This window comes from Dasypus novemcinctus, chromosome 12 (genome assembly GCF_030445035.2).
Source record: "Dasypus novemcinctus isolate mDasNov1 chromosome 12, mDasNov1.1.hap2, whole genome shotgun sequence".
Taxonomy (NCBI): Eukaryota; Metazoa; Chordata; class Mammalia; order Cingulata; family Dasypodidae; genus Dasypus; species Dasypus novemcinctus.
In genome coordinates, this window is record NC_080684.1 from 63,773,882 (window position 1) to 63,793,167 (window position 19,286).

At 36.0% G+C, this 19,286-nt stretch overlaps 1 protein-coding gene across 1 annotated transcript in view; it reads right to left on the reverse strand.

Annotated features, from left to right (window-relative positions):
• Window positions 1-19,286, reverse strand: part of LIN7A (lin-7 homolog A, crumbs cell polarity complex component) — a 128,684-nt gene that overhangs the window by 83,188 nt on the left and 26,210 nt on the right. The gene's annotated exons all lie outside the window — the stretch shown is intronic.

Genomic DNA, 19,286 nt, shown 5'->3' on the forward strand with positions numbered 1-19,286 from the left:
AAACGTTATTTCAAAAGCAGAAAACGTCTTCTATTTATCCTGATACACAAAACAACCAAATAATTGTATCAATTTTACCTCTGCTTTTTCAGTTTGACCTTCCCTGTCCCATATTACATTCATCACAGCTGCAATTCTACATTTCAAAATGACTATTGTAATTTGCATCTCTTCCACTTGTCTTTAAATTCTTGGAGGGTAGGAACTTTGTCTGGTTTGGGTCACCATAGCATTTCCAGAGACTGGAATAATACAGTAAACAAATATTTGATAAATGAATGAATTAATGAATGTGCTCGCTCTGTTTCACTGCTATTGCATCATTTCAGGTCCTCCCTCATCATCTCTACTCTGCCAACTGGAATTATTTCTTTTCCCAGAGCCACTTCAAATGGTCTAAAAAGTTATCTTCCCAAAACAAAAATCTGATCATACACCCACCTACCATCATCATACATCCACCTACCATCTTCTAGAATAGTACCAAGCAAATGAGTTTTCAACACAATTAATTTAAATACCTCCCTTTCATTCTAAAATATCAAAGATTAGTGTATCAAGAAACAAAATTTTTGCTAGCCATAAGCTTTAAAATTCCCTGGATAGTTCCTTATAGGCTACCACACTTATTGCCAAGAGAAAATGATACAACAAAAGGCCATTTTAAAGATGCTTATGGCAATCCCTTCTCCCTGCATTGCTTCTCTCAATAGCTCACTAAAAAGTTGCTTAATTGATTTATGTAGTAGAATATAAGGGTTTTAATTCCTCATTGATTAGCTCCAGAAGGTATCCCAAATCCAGTCCATCAGATAATAAATAGATAATAAATTCATCCTTTCATTCATCCATTAATCTAATAATTTGAGTTCCTACTATACCTGGCTCTATTCTAAGCTTAATAAGAAGAGTAAGTCATACTTCCTTTCTGATGACATGGAACTCACAATTAATGAGAAAGTAATATAACAAAAGTAGGTGTATCTAGCCAAAAAAATAATAATAACCAGAAAATAACTTTAATGGTGACTCTCCCTTGAAGTAGTCATTCTGATTGCCAATTGTGGTCCAAAGTAGCACAAATCATTCAATTCAATATGACACTATCAGTTTCAAAGTCTGCCTTTTTGTACATAAACTGAAAGTAAACATAGTCAATTGGACAATATCTGCCACATCCACAATCATTAAGGTACCATGCAAAGAATTTTATGAATTTCTAACAGCATGAAATATTCCATCTTGATACCCACAGATGTAGGGTACTCTCAGAATGTTTAAAACTGAGCTCATTTTTTCCCTCTGAAACTGGCTCCCTTCCTCCAATATTCTGTATTTCCATTAATAATATCCTCACCCAGCCTATCACACAACTAGATCATAGACTCATCTTTCACATTCACTTCTGCATATCGTTAGTCAGCAAGTACTGTAGATTCACTCTCAAAAATGCCGTTTGAATGGAACCTCCTTACTTCATTACTTTATCATTTCTCACCTGTAGTACTGGAACATCTCCTAACTGTGCTCCTTTAAACTAGTCCTTTCTTTTTAGTTCATCCTATATACTACTCCAAAAGTGATTGTCCTGAATGATGAACCAAATTATACAATCCCCCACTTAAAATCTTCACTGGCTTCCACTGTTTACACGGGAGGAGTTCAGATCACTGAGGATTACATATAAGGCACTTACCTACCTACCTCTTCAAACCCATCTCTGTAGTGCTCCCCCTTCTTATCCTATGGTATGACAATCAAAAAGTTTTGTTGTTCCTAGGATATGCCAAAAATGCCATGCCTCCATGGTTTTGCAAGTATTGTGCCTTGTTTCTGGAAGTTAGTCCATTATGTTAGTAGTCTTAGAAACTATGCTGGGCACAGAAGACTCAGGGGTATACAGGACAGCTCTTACTCTGACTTTCATGAAAATTATAGGCTTGAGGGGTCACAGACAAAAAAATAAAGTGGATATGTCCTGTAAAAGAAGCTTGTACACACCATGCTGGTACATAGATGTACAATAAAGACATTTATCATCATCCAGGATTTCAGGGAGGACATGTTTATGGAAATAAAAGCTAAATGAATCCTAGTTAGGAGGTGCAAGTGGGGATAAGGGGAAGAACATTCTAGAAAAAAGGAATAAATACGAATTGACTTTTTGAGAGAGTGGGGAATATTCAAAGAATTAAAAGGAATTCAGTAGGGTTTTCACTTTCAGTGCAAAAGTGACAAGAGATAAGGCAGACAGAAATCACATTGTAGAAGGCGTTTTGTGTCATGTAAGGAAGACAGCTTGAATAGCATCTTCTCAGATATGACCGCCAAGGCAGATTTAGTCACTGTCATATCTAGGTTCCCACAGTTCTTTGTCGATTCATCCACTATAATAATTACCACTCCCTTCTGTAACTCTGTTTGCATATTTATCTCCCTCCTTTACCCCATAAATCTATGAGCTTCTTGAGGCATCAGGAGCAATATCTTATTTGTCATTGTATCCATAGCACATTGCAGAGTATTTGACAACTATTGGGTGTTTGACAGATACTTGCTGGATGAATGATGGATTTGTTCATGGGATTAGCTTTGGAAATCAGGGGTTAGATATCTATCTCTGAGTGGACACATAGTTCTCATGCATCGGAACCTTCAGGTTACTGCCAGTCTTGGTTGTGAATAGCTTGGGTCTGAAGGGGAAGAAAGAAGCAAGTTCGAACCTGTAGGCTGAAGGGTATCAGTGACTACATTGGGGAAAGTTCAGAATAGCTGAAAATGACACCAGGGCTGCATATTAAAATTTCCTGGAGTACATTTAAAAATTATTACTACCTAAGACTAACATCAAACTACTTAAATCACAATCTCTAGAACAGTAGATTGTAACCTTAGTTGCACACTGAAATCACTTAGGGAACTTTAAAAAACACAGATGCCAGGATCCCACCCCTAGAGATTCTGATTTAATTGGCATGGGGTAGGGCCTGACATGGGGCTTTTTAACAGCTTTCCAGATGATGCTAAAGTACATCCATTGCTCTAGTTATCATCACTATTTTTAAAGTGCATATGTAATTGTAATGTGCAGCCAGGGTTGAAAACATCTGCTACAGATAATGGGTCTAAAACTTTAATGTGCTTAAGAATCACATTATTAAGAATCAACCTACTATGTAAACCGCTAAAAACACATGAAAAGCTGCTCACCATCACTAGCTATTAGAGAAATGCAAATCAAAACCATAATTAAATACCATTTCATACCCACTAGAATGGCTACTTTAAAAAAAAACACACAAGTGTTGGAGAGGATGTGAAGAAATAGAAATAATCATTGCCGGTGGAATGTAAAATGGTGCAGCTGCTGTGGATGACTGTTGGCAGTTCCTCAGAAAGCTAGGTACAGAATTACCATATAATCTGACAAGCACTCCACTACGTATATAATATACCCAGAAGAATCGAAAGCAGTGACTTGAACAGATATTTTCATACCAATGTTCATAGCACCATTACACACAATTGCCAAAAGTTGGAAGCAACTCAAGTGTTCATCGACTGATGAATGGATAAATAAAATGTGGAGTATATATATATATGTATATATATATATACACACACACACACACACACATGGAATATTGTTCAGCCATAAAGAGGAATCAAGTCCTGATACATGCAACAACATGGATGAAACTTGAAGACAATAAGCCAGATGCCAAAAGACAAATATTGTATGATCTTACTGATATGAAATAGAGTTAGAATCTAGAATATTAGTTACCAGAGGTTGGGTTGCAGGTAAAGAATTAGGAGTTAATACTTAATTTGTATACAATTTCTACTTATGCTGATTGTAAAATTTTGGAAATGGATGGTGGTGATGGTAATACATTATTTTGGGTGTAATTAAAAACACTGAATTATATATGTGGATTTGTTAAAAGGAAATTTTATTTTAAAATTTTTAAAATTTTTATTTTAAAAATTAAGAGATAAAATGTAGGATGGTATAACACAGTGAACATATTGTAAATGATGGACTATAGTTAATAGTGCAATTCTTTCATGAATTACAACAAATATAGTACACTAATGCAAGGTGTTAACAATAAGGAGGTATATGGGAAAATATGCCTAATGTAAACTATGTACTATAATTAGTAGTACAATTTTTTTATATTCTTTCATCAATTGTAACAAAGATACCACTCTAATGCAAAGTGCAAACAACAGAGGGTAGAGGGGAATGCTGTAGTTTTTACATGATTTTTCTGTATATCTACAACTTGCTTAGTTTTTTAAAATTCATTAAATAATTAATCAATTTAAAAATCAAACACCTAAAAGGTAATATGGTAACCAAAAAGGGGGAGCAAATCAACATGCTTATTAAAAGGCAGGTTCCTGAACCACACAAACAAAGATGTTAATTCCAGAGGTGTGACAAATAAGCCCAGGAATCTGCCTTTTAAGCCAATGTTTTAAGTGATTCTGAAGTTGTGTGTTCTATTTTGAAAGACACTGAACCAAATGAACTTTCAGGTTTCTTTCAGCCCCAACCTTCTGGGAACCTTGCCTTCTCTATTATTCCTTGATAGAGTATATAAAAGGATACTGAATGGCATTCTTCCAGGTGTCTCAGTTTTGTCACTAAAACCTATAGGTGAAACAATCAGTACCAAATACCACCCCCATGCCAAAACAGTGGTCTTTAGCAAAGATGCTCATTAGAATCACGATAGTAGAGATTTTAAAATGGTCTGTTATCAAAGACAAATTAAATCAAAATCCAAACATCATTTTTCATAAAGCTTCCAAATAATTCATATGAACAACCAAGGTTGAAAAAAATTGTTCAAAAAAGAGCTATCAAGGAAACTAGGCATACTCCCATTAAGACTTATTAAGAACTGTGCTGGCCCTTGTACATTATACCATCAGCCCCTTCCATCCTTGTAAGAGATAACCATGAGATGAGAAAAAATTAATAACAGTTGTTGAGTCAATTTGTTGGGACAAATTATTAAGTCTTTTGCTTCCTTTCCATCCACTATGTGAGGAGGGACCCAACAGAACCAATTAAAGTGACTGGAGGCACCTGCAAAAAGGGAGACTAGCAAGCATCTTCTCCCCTGTGCCATAGGGAATGGAATTGGTCATCTACCTGCCCTCCATGCCAGCAGGGACCCACACAGCAGTGCCCCCTGGAGCCTGAAACATCTTGCTGGTACCCACACAAAGAAATCTAGCAGCATGAAGTCAAAGGTTAAATAACAGGAAGTCTAAAAACTAAAAGTGAGGGAGATCGGATTCCTCTCCCATCCCAAGGCGCTCAGCCCAGGCCTGACTGGTACTAGGAACAAGAGGTGGTAACTGACAAATTGGATATGAGAATGGAGTTTTAAAGAGAGTTCTCATTCCCTTTAGCTCTGGAAAACTACAAGCCTAGAATTTGGAAGGAAGCAAACGAAGACTTTGATTTAGTAAAATACTTGCTCTTAAAGCTATTGCAATAAAATGTGTGTAGTTTATTCATCAGAGTCCCTTAAGGTTAAGGTCCTCTTCAGAACCTCCTTACACTTATTTTTATCAACTTCTACCAAGTTTGGTTATGGATTTGCTAGGACAGCTCATATTAGGAAGAAAAGTAGATGAGGACTTGGGAGGTTGCTAGGCAAACTAGACGAAAGCAAGATCTCAATTTTTTTTCCTGAAACCTCCTTCTGTACCTCCACATTTAACCCCATTACCTAAACAAATGCCAGGGCATCAGCTTTATCTCCTTCCTCTTCTTCACACCTCCACATTCCACTAACCCTCACTCCTAAAATCAGCATGATATACTCTTACTGAAAGTCTAAGACATAAGTGTATTGCATACCAAGACTTTACATCTTTTAAATTCTTTTATATTTACAACCATCCTCCATGGTAGTAAATATAATCCATACTTTGCAAATGAGGAAATTGAGGATTATTGAGAAGCAATGCTCTAACAAAATGACTTGGGATTAGAGTGATTCCCAAACTGTGGGTTTTGCTTTTTATTACTATTATTTCCAATTGCAGCTGTTCTTTTAGCAGCTTTTTTCTCAACATTCAGTACATTTATAATCGTTCTGTGCTCAGCAGCTTTCCTTGGTCAGAGGCTGAGTTCTTATTCTTCCCTTCCTCAGTGAAGATTAATCCCTGTTCCATTTGCCAAAATACCTCACTTAGGTAGTATTAGCTGATCATTAGAATCACTTAGAGAGATTTCATATAACAGAGAGCTTTGTTTCTTTGCCTTGGATGGACATTAGAATCAGCTGACCACAGATACTGGGAGCACACCACCAAATATTTTTTTTATTTAATTGGCCTTGCGTGTAGCCTGAGTATTGGGATCTTTAAAACTCTCCAGTAATTATAATACATAGCTATGTCAAGAATCACTGTTACAGAGTCTGGAGGTCACTCTGGGGATTCTGACTACAGCATTACTTATAATATTAATTGCTGTGTCTTATAATAATTTATTATGGCAATATTCTAAACACTTTATCCCTCTTAAGGTACATGATAACAGCATTGTGAGGTGGGCTCTAATATTATCTCCATTTTACAAAAGAGGAAACTAAAATCTAGAGAGTTTAAATTACTTACCCAAGCAAAAAAGAAGTGATAGAGTCAGGACCTGAACCTGGACCTTATAATTCTAGTGTCTCGGCTAGATTTGAGATGCGGCTCGGCTCCAGAATCCATATTCTTAAAATTATCTCCATCTACAAGTTTGTTAGTGAAAGATCAGTCTAATCCAATCAACACATCCTTGCTTGAGGGCTGAAAGCAATGGCTGTCAAATTTTAATTAATATAATTTATTTCTAGACCACATTAAAAATGGGGTTTAAAAGAAATGAGACTGAGCATGGGGCCCTGAAATATGCATTTTTAATAGTCATCTCAGGTGGTTTGTTGCAAAAAGTGATTCACAATTTCACTCTGCAGATTAATGATAGTTTAATATGTGATCCAGAGGAGGGTGGGTGAATGGTCATCATTTACTCAGTGCTTACTTGCATTACCTAGGTCATCCTGTAAAATACTTGCAAGTTAATAAAGATGTTATTATTTTCATTATTGAATTAAACCAAAAACTAAGTTTCAGAAGGATCTATTATCTGATCCAAAGCTATACAACTAGTAATAATTGAGCCAGGATTCAAAACCAGGTATGTTTGACTCCTTTTTCCATGCTTACATTAATTCCTCTACCTAAAGATCTTTCAGACATTTTTTAAAAACATAGCGACATAAGACCATTTGAGTTGGGGAAGAAGTCACAGCATTACTGAAAGCACCAAAAAGTGGTATAATTATATGCCATTATGGTGTAATCAATGTGTTAATACTGATAACACAGGAGCATTAAAAATGATTAAATCAACCTCACTTGCCCGAATTTACTAAGTGGATGACAATTTAGCAAGGCTTCCATCGAAATAGCTTAAACATTATTAAAAAAAACAACAATAGAATATTGGAATTTAAATGGGATGAGCTTCCAAGTAATCTGAAATATTTCTTATGAAGAGTTTTGATAATGTGATTGACATTTAAAGTGCAGAATTCAACCCAGGACTCATCTGAAGCTAGGGTGAAAATGGAACAGAGTCATTTAAAGCCTAATGTCCACTAATTACTCAAAAATTGACTGGGTACTATGACAAGCAATATGGATTACATAAATTCCAAAGTCAGTCACAATTCCCTTGTCCCTTGCCTTCTTCTACTATGGAAGCTAGAGAGAATGCTTTTCTTTCCAGACTCTCTTTTAGATAAAGGAGGCTATGTAATCTGGCCAAGTTGTTATAAGCATAAAGTCACTGGATGTAACTTCCAGAAGGCTTTTGAAAATGGACAAGCTGCTGGCATATGCCTTCAGCTGTCTGATTTTTGTATCCTTCCTCTTCTTGCTTTCTCTTACCAGCAACAATGCCATAAAGTGCCCAGTGGGGAAACAGCCATTTTGTGATTCTAAAGATCACTATCAAATGCTGAGGATGGTGGAGCAGAAAGAGGGAAGGGGCCTAGGCCTTGATGTCATTACTGAGCTGTGTCCAAGTCCACGATTCAAGAGACAAATACATGTCTAATATTTGGTTGGCTGTGGCATGCAATCAAAAGCAAGCTAACTGATACAGAAGCTCATGACTTCAAAGGCACTGGTCTAAGTTGTGGGGTAAGGCTGATGCTACGGGGAAACTGAAGTCATGTCTAGTGATCCTTTATATAAGGCAGTCATGGAAAACCTCTTTGAGATGTTGACATGTGAGCTGAGACTTGAATGTGGGGAAGTAACTGGTCATATGAAAATCCAAAGAAGTAACTAGACAAAGAGAATAGCCAAGACAAAGTCCTTAAAGTGAGGGAGCAAGCCTTTGTGTAGAAGAAGAGACAAAACCAGTGCCAGTGGAACACCGTGTGTGAGGTAGAGAGCAATAGAAAAGTGGTGTGCTCCTAACAACCAGCTCCCCCAACCATTCAAACAAACAAAAACAAGAAGTCCTGATTTGGAGTTCATTTCTGTGGTATAAATACTACCCTTGCTGATTTCAATCTACCAATGTGAAAACGACTGGCTTGCAAAATTGATGAATATCTAACATCAGTTTTCACAAGCCAGGAAGCACGAACTCCAGCACACTGCTGGATAGGAGACAAAGTCTGAGAAGAAAGCAGGGGCCAGATTATTTATAATGATTTCATAAAAGGGTTAGACTACAGTATAATTGCTAAAGAAAGCCACTGTAGAGTTTTTGGCAGAAGTATGACATGATCTGACTCACATCTTACAAACATCAATTTGACTGTTGTTTGTAATACTAACTGTAGTGGGTCAAGAGTACAGGATACTGACTAGGAGGAAGGTATTGCTGTAGCCTTGGCAAGAGTTGGTTGAGGTATAGACTAACATGCCCCAGAAATGGCAACACATGGACAGATTTAAATCACGTGCATGTATGATGATCACCCAAGAATGCATTAGGCAGAAAAGGGCACATTAATAAATACAGTTATATGACTTGGCAGTGCTTCATCAATAATTGTGGCTATTGACCTATCTGTATGCAAAACAAATTTTAAAAATTCAAGAAGAAGAAATAGACTATCACAATGGCACTCTCTGCCAAAATTCCTCAATTTGGGATCAACACAGCGTTGTGTAGAATGTTTCATTTCTGAACCAACTGGTGTAGAAAATGGATATAGACTTTGAAGTCAAAGAGACCTGGGAACTCTTAAATGTGGTAATACAGATTTTATACAGTTACCATGAAGTCTGAATGAGATTATGATACAATTATAATGACATTATAATATGAAGTGCCTGACATATGATAAGCCTATATCATCTTTCCTCTTATCTCTTGCTTGAGGTGAGTACTCATTTCTTGTTCTATTAGTGGCAATGTTTGAAGAGGAAATGTAAAGTTAAAGGAAAGGAAGTATGCAAATCAAATTTCCTTTCATAAATGACAAGATGTCCTATTTTTAAAGGCATACTTTTATATTTGAGCAAGCAGATTTTAAATAAAAATGCTATAACTGAAACTAGCCATAAGTCAGTATTTCATGGACATCATTGTAGAAGTCACCATTAAGTCATTATATCTTAGTAGAGTATATGAAATATTGACCTATGGCTAGCTTTTTGATGTACACGAACTTTTGAGCCAAAGAGCCCAGTTTAAAAGTTGAATGGTATGCAACAGAGCATGCGTACCAACAGAATAAAATAAATGGTCAAGAATGCTTTGCCTTTTCACACTGAGACATGAAAGAGATTGCTGTCAATTTATAAGTCACTAAGGAGTCATGACAATCCATGTACCCTACTCATTTGACACTCCTTTCTGCTTTGATCCACCAACAACTTGCCATGTTCTTTAAATGCAACTAGTTGGGAAGACTTAGATATAACTGGCTAAATGTAAATGTACTCAAATTTGAAAACTTTACTTGTTATGCTGTTAAGAAACACCCCATTTTATATTAATTATCAAAAGTACAATGATCATTTACTCATAGAATTTGGGGAGACACTGAAGTGTACCACAAAAAGTCTGGCAATACTATAATATTTAAATCATGGATTTATATAATAATAAAATCCTGGCCAAGACTGTGCTTTTTTATGCTACAAAATGAAATGCGGTAGTTGCTAAGAGATTTTCTGAAATGGAAGGTACATATTTCATTTGAGAGTGATTACTTACCCAATAAACGAATCTTTAGGTATACAAAGATTAAAATGCAGTTTTCTTTGTTAAACAATCGCTGTTACATGGTTGGAATGAGTAATATTTCCAATTTCTCTAGGAACTGTACTCAGCAATTTTTGATCTGTGCTCTTCTTCTCCCCATGCCTTTGTAAAAGAGTAATTTAATATTCCTAAGTAATATGAAGTTTGGTTTGCCTGTCATTACATGAGACCTACGAAAATAACACATTACTTTTTGTCCTTCTTGTACCAACTTTCTTTTCTCACTCTTTATCATATTTGATGTCTTCATTTTCTTTTGTATTTTCACCTTACCTTTATATTTACTCTTTCATCCTTGTCTTTATAGCATTTCAACCAACTGTAACTTAATCCTAAATATAGTGAAATTAGCTCATTTCATTCTATATTTTAGTTTCCAGTCTTCATATCACCCATGCAAAAGAACATCTGACTTGACTATGTCTTGGGAGACTAAGATGAATTCAACCTGGCTAAAAATAACCTATTCTGTGTGTTAGAAAGAAGTTTTACAATCTATTGCTTCTTATACTAAATCCGAGGTAGTTGTGTCTTAACCTCTGAACACTTCATTGTGTCCAGTAGAGAATCACGACAATTGTAGGCACTTAAAATTTGTTTGTTAAATAAAATTTAATTGTATGGAATTTAAATGTCTGGTTATATTTATGTAAATATGTGGGTTTACTAGTTAATAATACTACTTGAATCAACCCCTATCCAACAAGATTTAGATTCCCTACAAAATGTGAATTCAAAGAAAATGAGGATTTGAAGGTTGGAGTCCGTCTTTCTAGAATGATCAAATTTAATCTTCCACAAGTGGGAGAAGTAAGAAGCATGGATATAACATGCAGGTGGATCAGATTTCATTTTAGCCTTCTTGTGAAAAATTTTAAGGCAGTAATTTTTTTAAATCTCTTTGGGGAGGTATTTTGAAGTACATTGCCTGAACTATGACATTCTGTGTGTAACATTTTTGAAATTTTTGGAAAAGGAATATAATGAGCACTTATTTATTAACAAGCTAAGCACAATGGGAGTACAGCTATAGAAATAAAATAAAATAAAATAAATAAAATAAAATAAAATGCACCATATAAAGGTTAACAATGAGATGTCTCAGTAGTGCACTACCAGTTTGCAAGCCTATGTATTCACACTGTTCCTTATTTCCACTGCATCCATGCTGTGGAATGCAGTTAGATGAAAGAACTGAACATCCTTTACAAAAGTTTACAGTTAGCTTTGAACTGAAGTCTATTTATTTTACCTTTCCTTCTACAAACCCATACCTGTCTAATAATGTCTGAATAAAAACTAGTTAAGTAATTTTTGTCTGGTGTTTTAGAACACTAACTATAAAAATTATTTTTAACCTTAGACCCTGTGAATTGTTATATTCTCCTAGACTACCTAGTACATTAAAACAAACAAACAAACAAGCTTTCCATCATGCATTGGAATTTTTCTTCATAATTATAATCAGTAAATTCAAACTCCATTCTCCATAGTGATCAGGAAATTGAAAAGGAAAGACTATAAAGAAATTGCAGGACAGACCCTGGAAACCAAGTTTTTAGAGAGCTTGGTAAACAAAAGAAAACACTTATAAATTTAATTTTTCATGTCCTCAAATCCATCTTATTCTAGAAAATGAATGAATGTTTTTATCTAAACTGACACTTTATTATTCTACTATCAAGCTACTTGATAATATGTTTCCTCTTTTACCTTATCACTTCTGTGTCACACTGTCATCCTATTTCTTAGTTACTTTGGGGATTGTCTAGGGAGATTTGAGTGGAGGGGTCTATGCCTTTAAAAGATGATTGGAGGGCAAAGTGATGGTTAGTATTTGCAGAAATTGTTATGGTGGATGCTGTATATATTTTGTTGAGACCATGTTTACAATCAAACAATATAAAATATGATTTAGACTTCCAAGTAAAGATTGTAAATCAATGAGCTTACCTTCTTATTTTGTTATATTCCCTTGGGCTGCTTTTTCATACTTTCTATTAAGGTTTCTTTCATAAACCAAATCTTGGTAACAGAGAAAAAGCAAAATTGTTTGGCAACTTATTGCATTTGCATAACAAACTAATTAATGAAATGGCATTTGGCTATAAGTACATTTAAATGGTACTGAATAAAGTTAAGCATGCTAATTAAAAAATAATTCAACATCCAAGAGTTTTATAGGGTAAGTATGAGTGCAAATACTATACTTTTGGATATTTTTTTGTCTTTGTTTTAAAAAGCTTTAAAATATTTCATCTATATTGTCATGACTATCACTATTGGGTTTTTTTTGAAAATTGAAAAAAATTTTTCAATGATATTAGAAAGATTTTAAATAAAGGAGTAACTTTTGCTTAAATGAAGTAGCTATCTAATTTTATCTAAGTCCCTGAAAAACATCGTTTTACTGAGAATTGAAACCATGGGTGTGTGGTGATTCCATTTCTTTTACATTTTAGCTTTACAATTTCTTTTTCCTTTTTCATCAGATCATTACTTACATTAGAATTAATAAAATTCTATTATTTTCTTCAGTTATGAAGCTAGTTTAAACAATAGTTCAAATATTTTAGAAATATCTGGGGTTTTTTTTCAAAGCAGATTTTTGTAAGTTTATTTGGACCCGGTACCTTTCTTAGGGGTGAATGCTTTTATTTTAAAATTTCTTCTGTCATTGGACTATTCAGATATTCTACCTTTTCATAATCAATTTAAAAATTTTCTATAACCCTAGTTATAAATTTCATCAAGCTTTTCACATATTTGTTATCAAGTTATCTACTGTATTACAGAATTTTCTATTCTTTTAGACCTCCTCTTAGTTCTATTTCTCATTTTAAAGTTATTGATTTGTGTCAGTGCTTTTATTCTTCATTAAACAAGACAAAAATTAATTCATTTTATTGGTCTTTTTAAGAATCCAGCATTTGGTTTCATGAAACACCTTTTGTTTCATTGTCATTCATTTACTAATACTTGCTTTTATCTTTATTACTTCCTTCTTCCTTGTTTGGTTAAGTTTACTTGAGTGTGTGTGCCTGTGTGTTTAATGACCTTACAATTTTCTAAGAAGCCCACTGTAGCCACATCTCATTTCCTTTGGCACATACATGTTCTCAGGATGGGCCATTTCTTTCTAGTTTGCCACTTAATTTTTATTTCCTCTTTAAAGTAAAGGTTATCTGGAACTACAAAAAAAGTAATTTCAAAGGGAATGATTTGAAGAGAATTATCCTTTTGTTCTGTCTTTAATTAACTGTGTAATGTCTAATTTTGGATTGCAGTAACATTTTTGGCATCATATACATGGTAAATGTTCTACTTATGTTAGAAAAGAACAGATAACATAGACACTGACATACACAATATTTATGCACAAGTTTATTAAATGATCTATTGAAATCTCAAATAGTCTTTTTTACCTATTTGAATGTCTAATCTCTGAGAAAGTGGTGTGAATTTTAAATTTTCCCATTAAAAGTTTTGCCTCATTGAAACATATATCATAAAGCTGTGATGCTATGTAATTAAGGTTTTGTATTCTAAGAACTTCTTGGATACTCTTCTCTATATTGAATACCACCTTTGGTCTCATTTAATTTTTAGCACAAATTCTGTTTTGATTGACATTTTAACATTATTCTGCCATATTTTGTTATCATCTTTCCTTGGTATTTCATTTTCTATCTTTATTTTCAAACTTTTTTGGCATGACTGTCTTTTTATCATGATAGCTTATTCTTTTCTTGCTTTTCCCTGATATTTATTTTTAAGAATGTGATCCATTTGCTCTATTAATTCCATTTTCCCCGAGTAATTTTTTTATTGATTTTTTTTTTAAGATTTATTTATTTATTTAATTTCCCCCCTCCCCTGGTTGTCTGTTCTTGGTGTCTATTTGCTGCGTTCTTGTTTCTTTGTCCTGTTTCTTTGTCCGCTTCTGTTGTCGTCAGCGGCACGGGAAGCGTGGGCGGTGCCATTCCTGGGCAGGCTGCTCTTTCTTTTCACGCTGGGCGGCTTTTCCTCACGGGCGCACTCCTTGCGGTGGGGCTCCCCGACGCGGGGGACACCCTTGCGTGGCATGGCACTCCTTGCACATGTCAGCGCTGCGCATGGCCAGCTCCACACGGGTCAAGGAGGCCCGGGGTTTGAACCGCAGACCTCCCATATGGTAGACGGACGCCCTAACCACTGGGCCAAAGTCCATTTCCCTTTTTTTTTTTTTTTTGAGATAGGTGCCTTTATAAGGTTGGTCATCCTCAAAGCGTTGGTTATTCTTGGTTTTTATTTAATATTTATACTTAAGGAATAGATTGAATAGTGTGTTTTCACAGACAAACAGCTATCCCCATGCACCTGTCAGTGAATGCATGCTCTAATAAATAAGAGCCCATTTCCAGATCTTGCTGTCCAAGAGGCTGAGCAATGGAATGCACAGCAAGGCAAAATGAAGATAAACCTAGTTAGTCATCTGGGTGTAATGCCTCAGTCCCTCCTGTCTTTTCAAAACTGTCTACAGATGTTGCTCTCCTACTTTTCTCATCTCAGTTCCCACTTTAAAAATCTGAAATCCTATTTCACAGAGCAGTGCTAGGGGCTTTAACCTATAAATAAATGCTACTGCTTCCAAGCCTATAGGAGTGAAGGAAGATGGAGCAGATTCACCCAGAGATTCCATTCATTTATTTGATCAATTACCAGATGGCTGAACCAGGGCTCTTCTCTACCTTTTGTATTTGAATTTATCATTCTTCTGAGCCTTCACTGGATGAATTTGTTTTACCCTCATATTAGTTTTCCCAAGCCAATGCTTTAGGTTTTATGTCAGTTATGTCAGTGTATCACGGTGGTTAGAAGGGAGATAGGAACTAGGAAAGCAGGGGAGCTGAGGGATTTGAGAACAGAGGATCAGGATGGGTTTCAGAACCCAGACTTCCTTTATCACATCTCAAACTGGCACTTTCATGCGTGTCACCTCAGACAAATCAACCAACCTATCTGAGTTTCCTTTTCACCAAAACAGAAATCATAATATTATTTACGCAGAGTGTGTGTTTTGTGTATTTGGAAGCTTAAATAAAATAATAAAAGAAAATGCTTAGTATTGCATCTGCCACATAGTACTATTAAGTGCTTAATAGATATTACTGCTCATTATTATCATCACTATTTTCATTCATCAATTTAATCATTATCTACTTTTTATCATACAGGAGTTCTTCAAAATCACTTGTCTTCTAATGACACTTATTTGGGGCACCTTTGTAAATGTATTGCTTATTTTATAGCTCTATGACATCTCTGAGATTTTCGGTAATAGGCTATAAAGACATATGCTCAATCTACCAGTTTGATCTAAATTCTCCTCTAACTGTCATGCATTTACTCTTGAATTGCATTACGATATTTTAGAAAGAACAATTAATTTGGAAATCCAGAGTCTTGCATTCTAGCCCTTAAATTGTTGTCCTGCCATAGGTTTTGGAACTTTGCTTGCTGTCTCTCATCTTCAACACCTTTATAAATATTAGTGCATTAGATTAGATGATCTCTTCCTATCTTAAAGAGTAAGTGTCTTGCCTAAAGAAAGATTCCATTTAACAACAGTGCTATTAATTAATATGGCAAAAAAAAAAAGTGGTAGAAGGAGGGCAGTTGGACTTTCACAAAGAGTGGGCCCAATATAGCACTACACCAAGGTGACATTTTAGAGAAGACAAAAGAAAGGTTGGTCAAAATGTAGAAGACAATAAAGAACAATTCCCACTGCAAGGTAAACGTTAACAGTAAAATTTTTTTCTCTCTCCTCTTCGCCCCCACCCCGGTTGTCTCTTCTCTGTGTCTATTTGCTGCGTTGTCTTCTTTGTCTGTTTCTGTTGTTGTCAGTGGCACGGGAATCTGTGTTTCTTTCTCTTGCGTCATCTTGTTGTGTCAGCTCTCTGTGTGTGCGGCACCATTCCTGGGCAGGCTGCACTTTCTTTCACGCTGGGCGGCTCTCCTTACGGGCGCACTCCTTGCGCGTGGGGTTCCCCTACGCGGGGGACACCCCTGCGAGGCACGGAACGCCTTGCACGCAACAGCACTGCGCATGGGCCAGTTCCACAAGGGTCATGGAGGCCCGGGGTTTGAACCGCGGACCTCCCATGTGGTCGACGGACGCCCTAACCACTGGGCCAAGTCCGCTTCCCTTAACAGTAAATTTTAAAAGACAGGCAAGAACTAATGGGAAAGATGGCAGAGAAGGGAGCTCCAGGACTTAGTCATTCCACCAAAGCAACTATTAAACTGGAAGGAACTGTCTGAAACAACTATGTTGAAAGTCCAGAGGTCAGAAGAACACTACAGCATCCAGGGAATAATGGGAGGAAGATGCTGATAAATTATGCTAAAGAACTGTAAATTGCTCTCTCCACATAGTGGCTGCCAGAACACATCCCCCTCTCTTGTAGCAGACCACAGTGGAGCAGGGTCTAGTCCCTGGCTAGCTGCTGCTGACAGAAAGGGACAAAAAAATCCTCTTCCCCAAGCAGATCGATGATGACAGCTTTCGATTAGTAAATTCGGATCACAGGATCCCAGCTCTGAGCGCAGCTACTGTTTCAGCCCATCTTAGACAAAGGTGGTGGCAGCCATTGTTTTAACCCTTCCTGGACAGGGGAGAAGGCTGTGAAGATTTAATGATGCAGGACTTCCTCAGGGCTCTGGGGAGCAAGTTAGTTGAAGGGCTGTATTTGCCAAGCAGATCAGGAAACCTCAGCTTTGGGGAGGTAACAGAGATGGAATTTTTGTGCTCTTTTTGATAGGGCACTTTGGAGCTATCTGTGCCATTTTCATGGGTCTCTGGCCCTGTTTTGGCAGGGAAATACCGAATTGGGAGGTGACTCTCCCAGAATTTGTCATCCAGATAAAACCATCAGGAGACAAGGAAAGGAGTGTAAATAACTATAAAAGTAGAGAGTCTGGGACAAAGGCTCGCCAGATTCAGATACCCATGAGAGGGAGGTTTGCTTCCTGGGGAAAAGAGGGGACAGGCAAACTCCTGTAAGCAGGGGAACTCTAAAACAACTAAAAAGCAAAAGCCCAGGACAAGACAGAGGGGCAGTAAGACAGGGAAATCACTGCACACTGCATTCACCTTGGGCAGAACTTCTTGACAGGAGGGATGAAGCTGAAGAAAATCTCTGTCTCATTGAAAGAAAGTTAGATGATAATCCAGAAACTACATAACATAGTGATTTGGTGGTAGATAAGGATTGTGGTCATAAGAAATACAAGTACGTTCTTTCATTACAAGGTGTTAAGTCTATGGCAATACATGGGAAAATACAACTAATGTAGCTTATAGACTATAGTTAACAGTAATATTGCAAAATTTTTGTAGCAAAGGCAAAAAAGGTACTATATCAATATTAAAGGTAAGAAAAAAAGAATATGGGATTTAGTTTTATGAGATGTGAATATGATCAAGCTTTTTTTTTTTCATTTTCTTCATTAACAAGTAACCTTTGTCCTGTCATTTAAACAAAATGTGCTCATTTTTTCATCTTTCTGAACACTAGAGAAGCAGTTGAGTTTGTGTTTGGGACGGAATGTAATGGATGTGCCTGGACAGGAATTTTGGAAGTGATGCTTCCATGATTTGCTGAGCTGTCTTTGGTCTGTTACTTTATTTTTGAAGATGAAATAAAGTTTACAGATGAAATTTAGGAAAATAAAAATAAATAAAAATTGATCTTAAAAATCTTAAGGAGATGTAGAAAACTACAGAGAAAGAATGAAAGGATATCAGGAAAACAGTGTACGAAAAATGATAGTCTAAGTAAAGGCACAGATATTTTCAAAAGGAACTAAACAGAAATACTGGAGTTGAAGACCACAATATCTGAAATGATAAATGCCCAGAGGGTTTCAATAGCAGATAGGAGCTGGTAGAAGAAAGAATCAGTGAACTTGAAGACAAACATTTGAAATGAGTCAGGTTGAAGGGCAAAAAGAAAAAAATAAAGATTAAAAGTGAAAAAGCTATGGGATACGATCAAGTACACCAATATATGCATTATGGAAGTTCCAAAAGTAGAAGAAAGAGAGAAATGGGCAGAAGGAATAGTCAAAGAAACAATGACAAAGAACTTTCCAAACTTAGAAAACTATGTGACTATTCACATCCAAGAAGTTCAGAGAACACCAAATAGCATTAACATGAAGAAAAATACACCCTGTATACTGATTACACTGTCAAATGCAAAGGGCAAGGGAAAGAGTTCTGAAAGCTGCAAGAGAAAAGTAACATGTTCCATACAAGAGTTTCCCAATAAGATTGAGTGCCAATTTCTCATCAGAAACCATAGAAGTAAGAAGTTAGTGAGCTGAAATACTTAAAGTGCTGAAGAAAAACAGCTGCCAGTCAAGAATTGTATATCTCACAAGACTCTCTTTCAAAAAGGAGGGAGAGATTAATACATTCTCAGATAAACAAAAGATGAGGGTGTACACCACCTCTAGTCCTGTCCTACAAGCAATACTAAAGGAAGTTACTCAAACTGAAACAAAAGTTAACTAGACAGCAGTTCAAAGCAGCAGAAAGAAAGAAAGACCTGTGGTAAAGGTAACTGTTTGGGGAATTATAAATGCCAGTATGCTGGTACTGTATTATCTGATATGTAATTCCACTTCATATTTCCTACAGGTACTAAAGTGCATATGCAAAAAAGTAATGAAAAGGGAATAAATCTAGGTTTTTGGACATACAATACACAAAGATATAAGTGGCAACAAGTACAAAAAAATAATGGTGGGCAGAAAGGTACAGATAAAGTGTATGTGCAAGATATTGAAGTTAAGTTTGTATCCCTGGTATGCAAGGTTGGTTCAACATAAGAAAATCAATTAAGGTAATACACCTCATTAACAGAATGAAGGAAAAAAACACGATCATCTCAACTGATGCAGAAAAGGTAACTGACAAAAT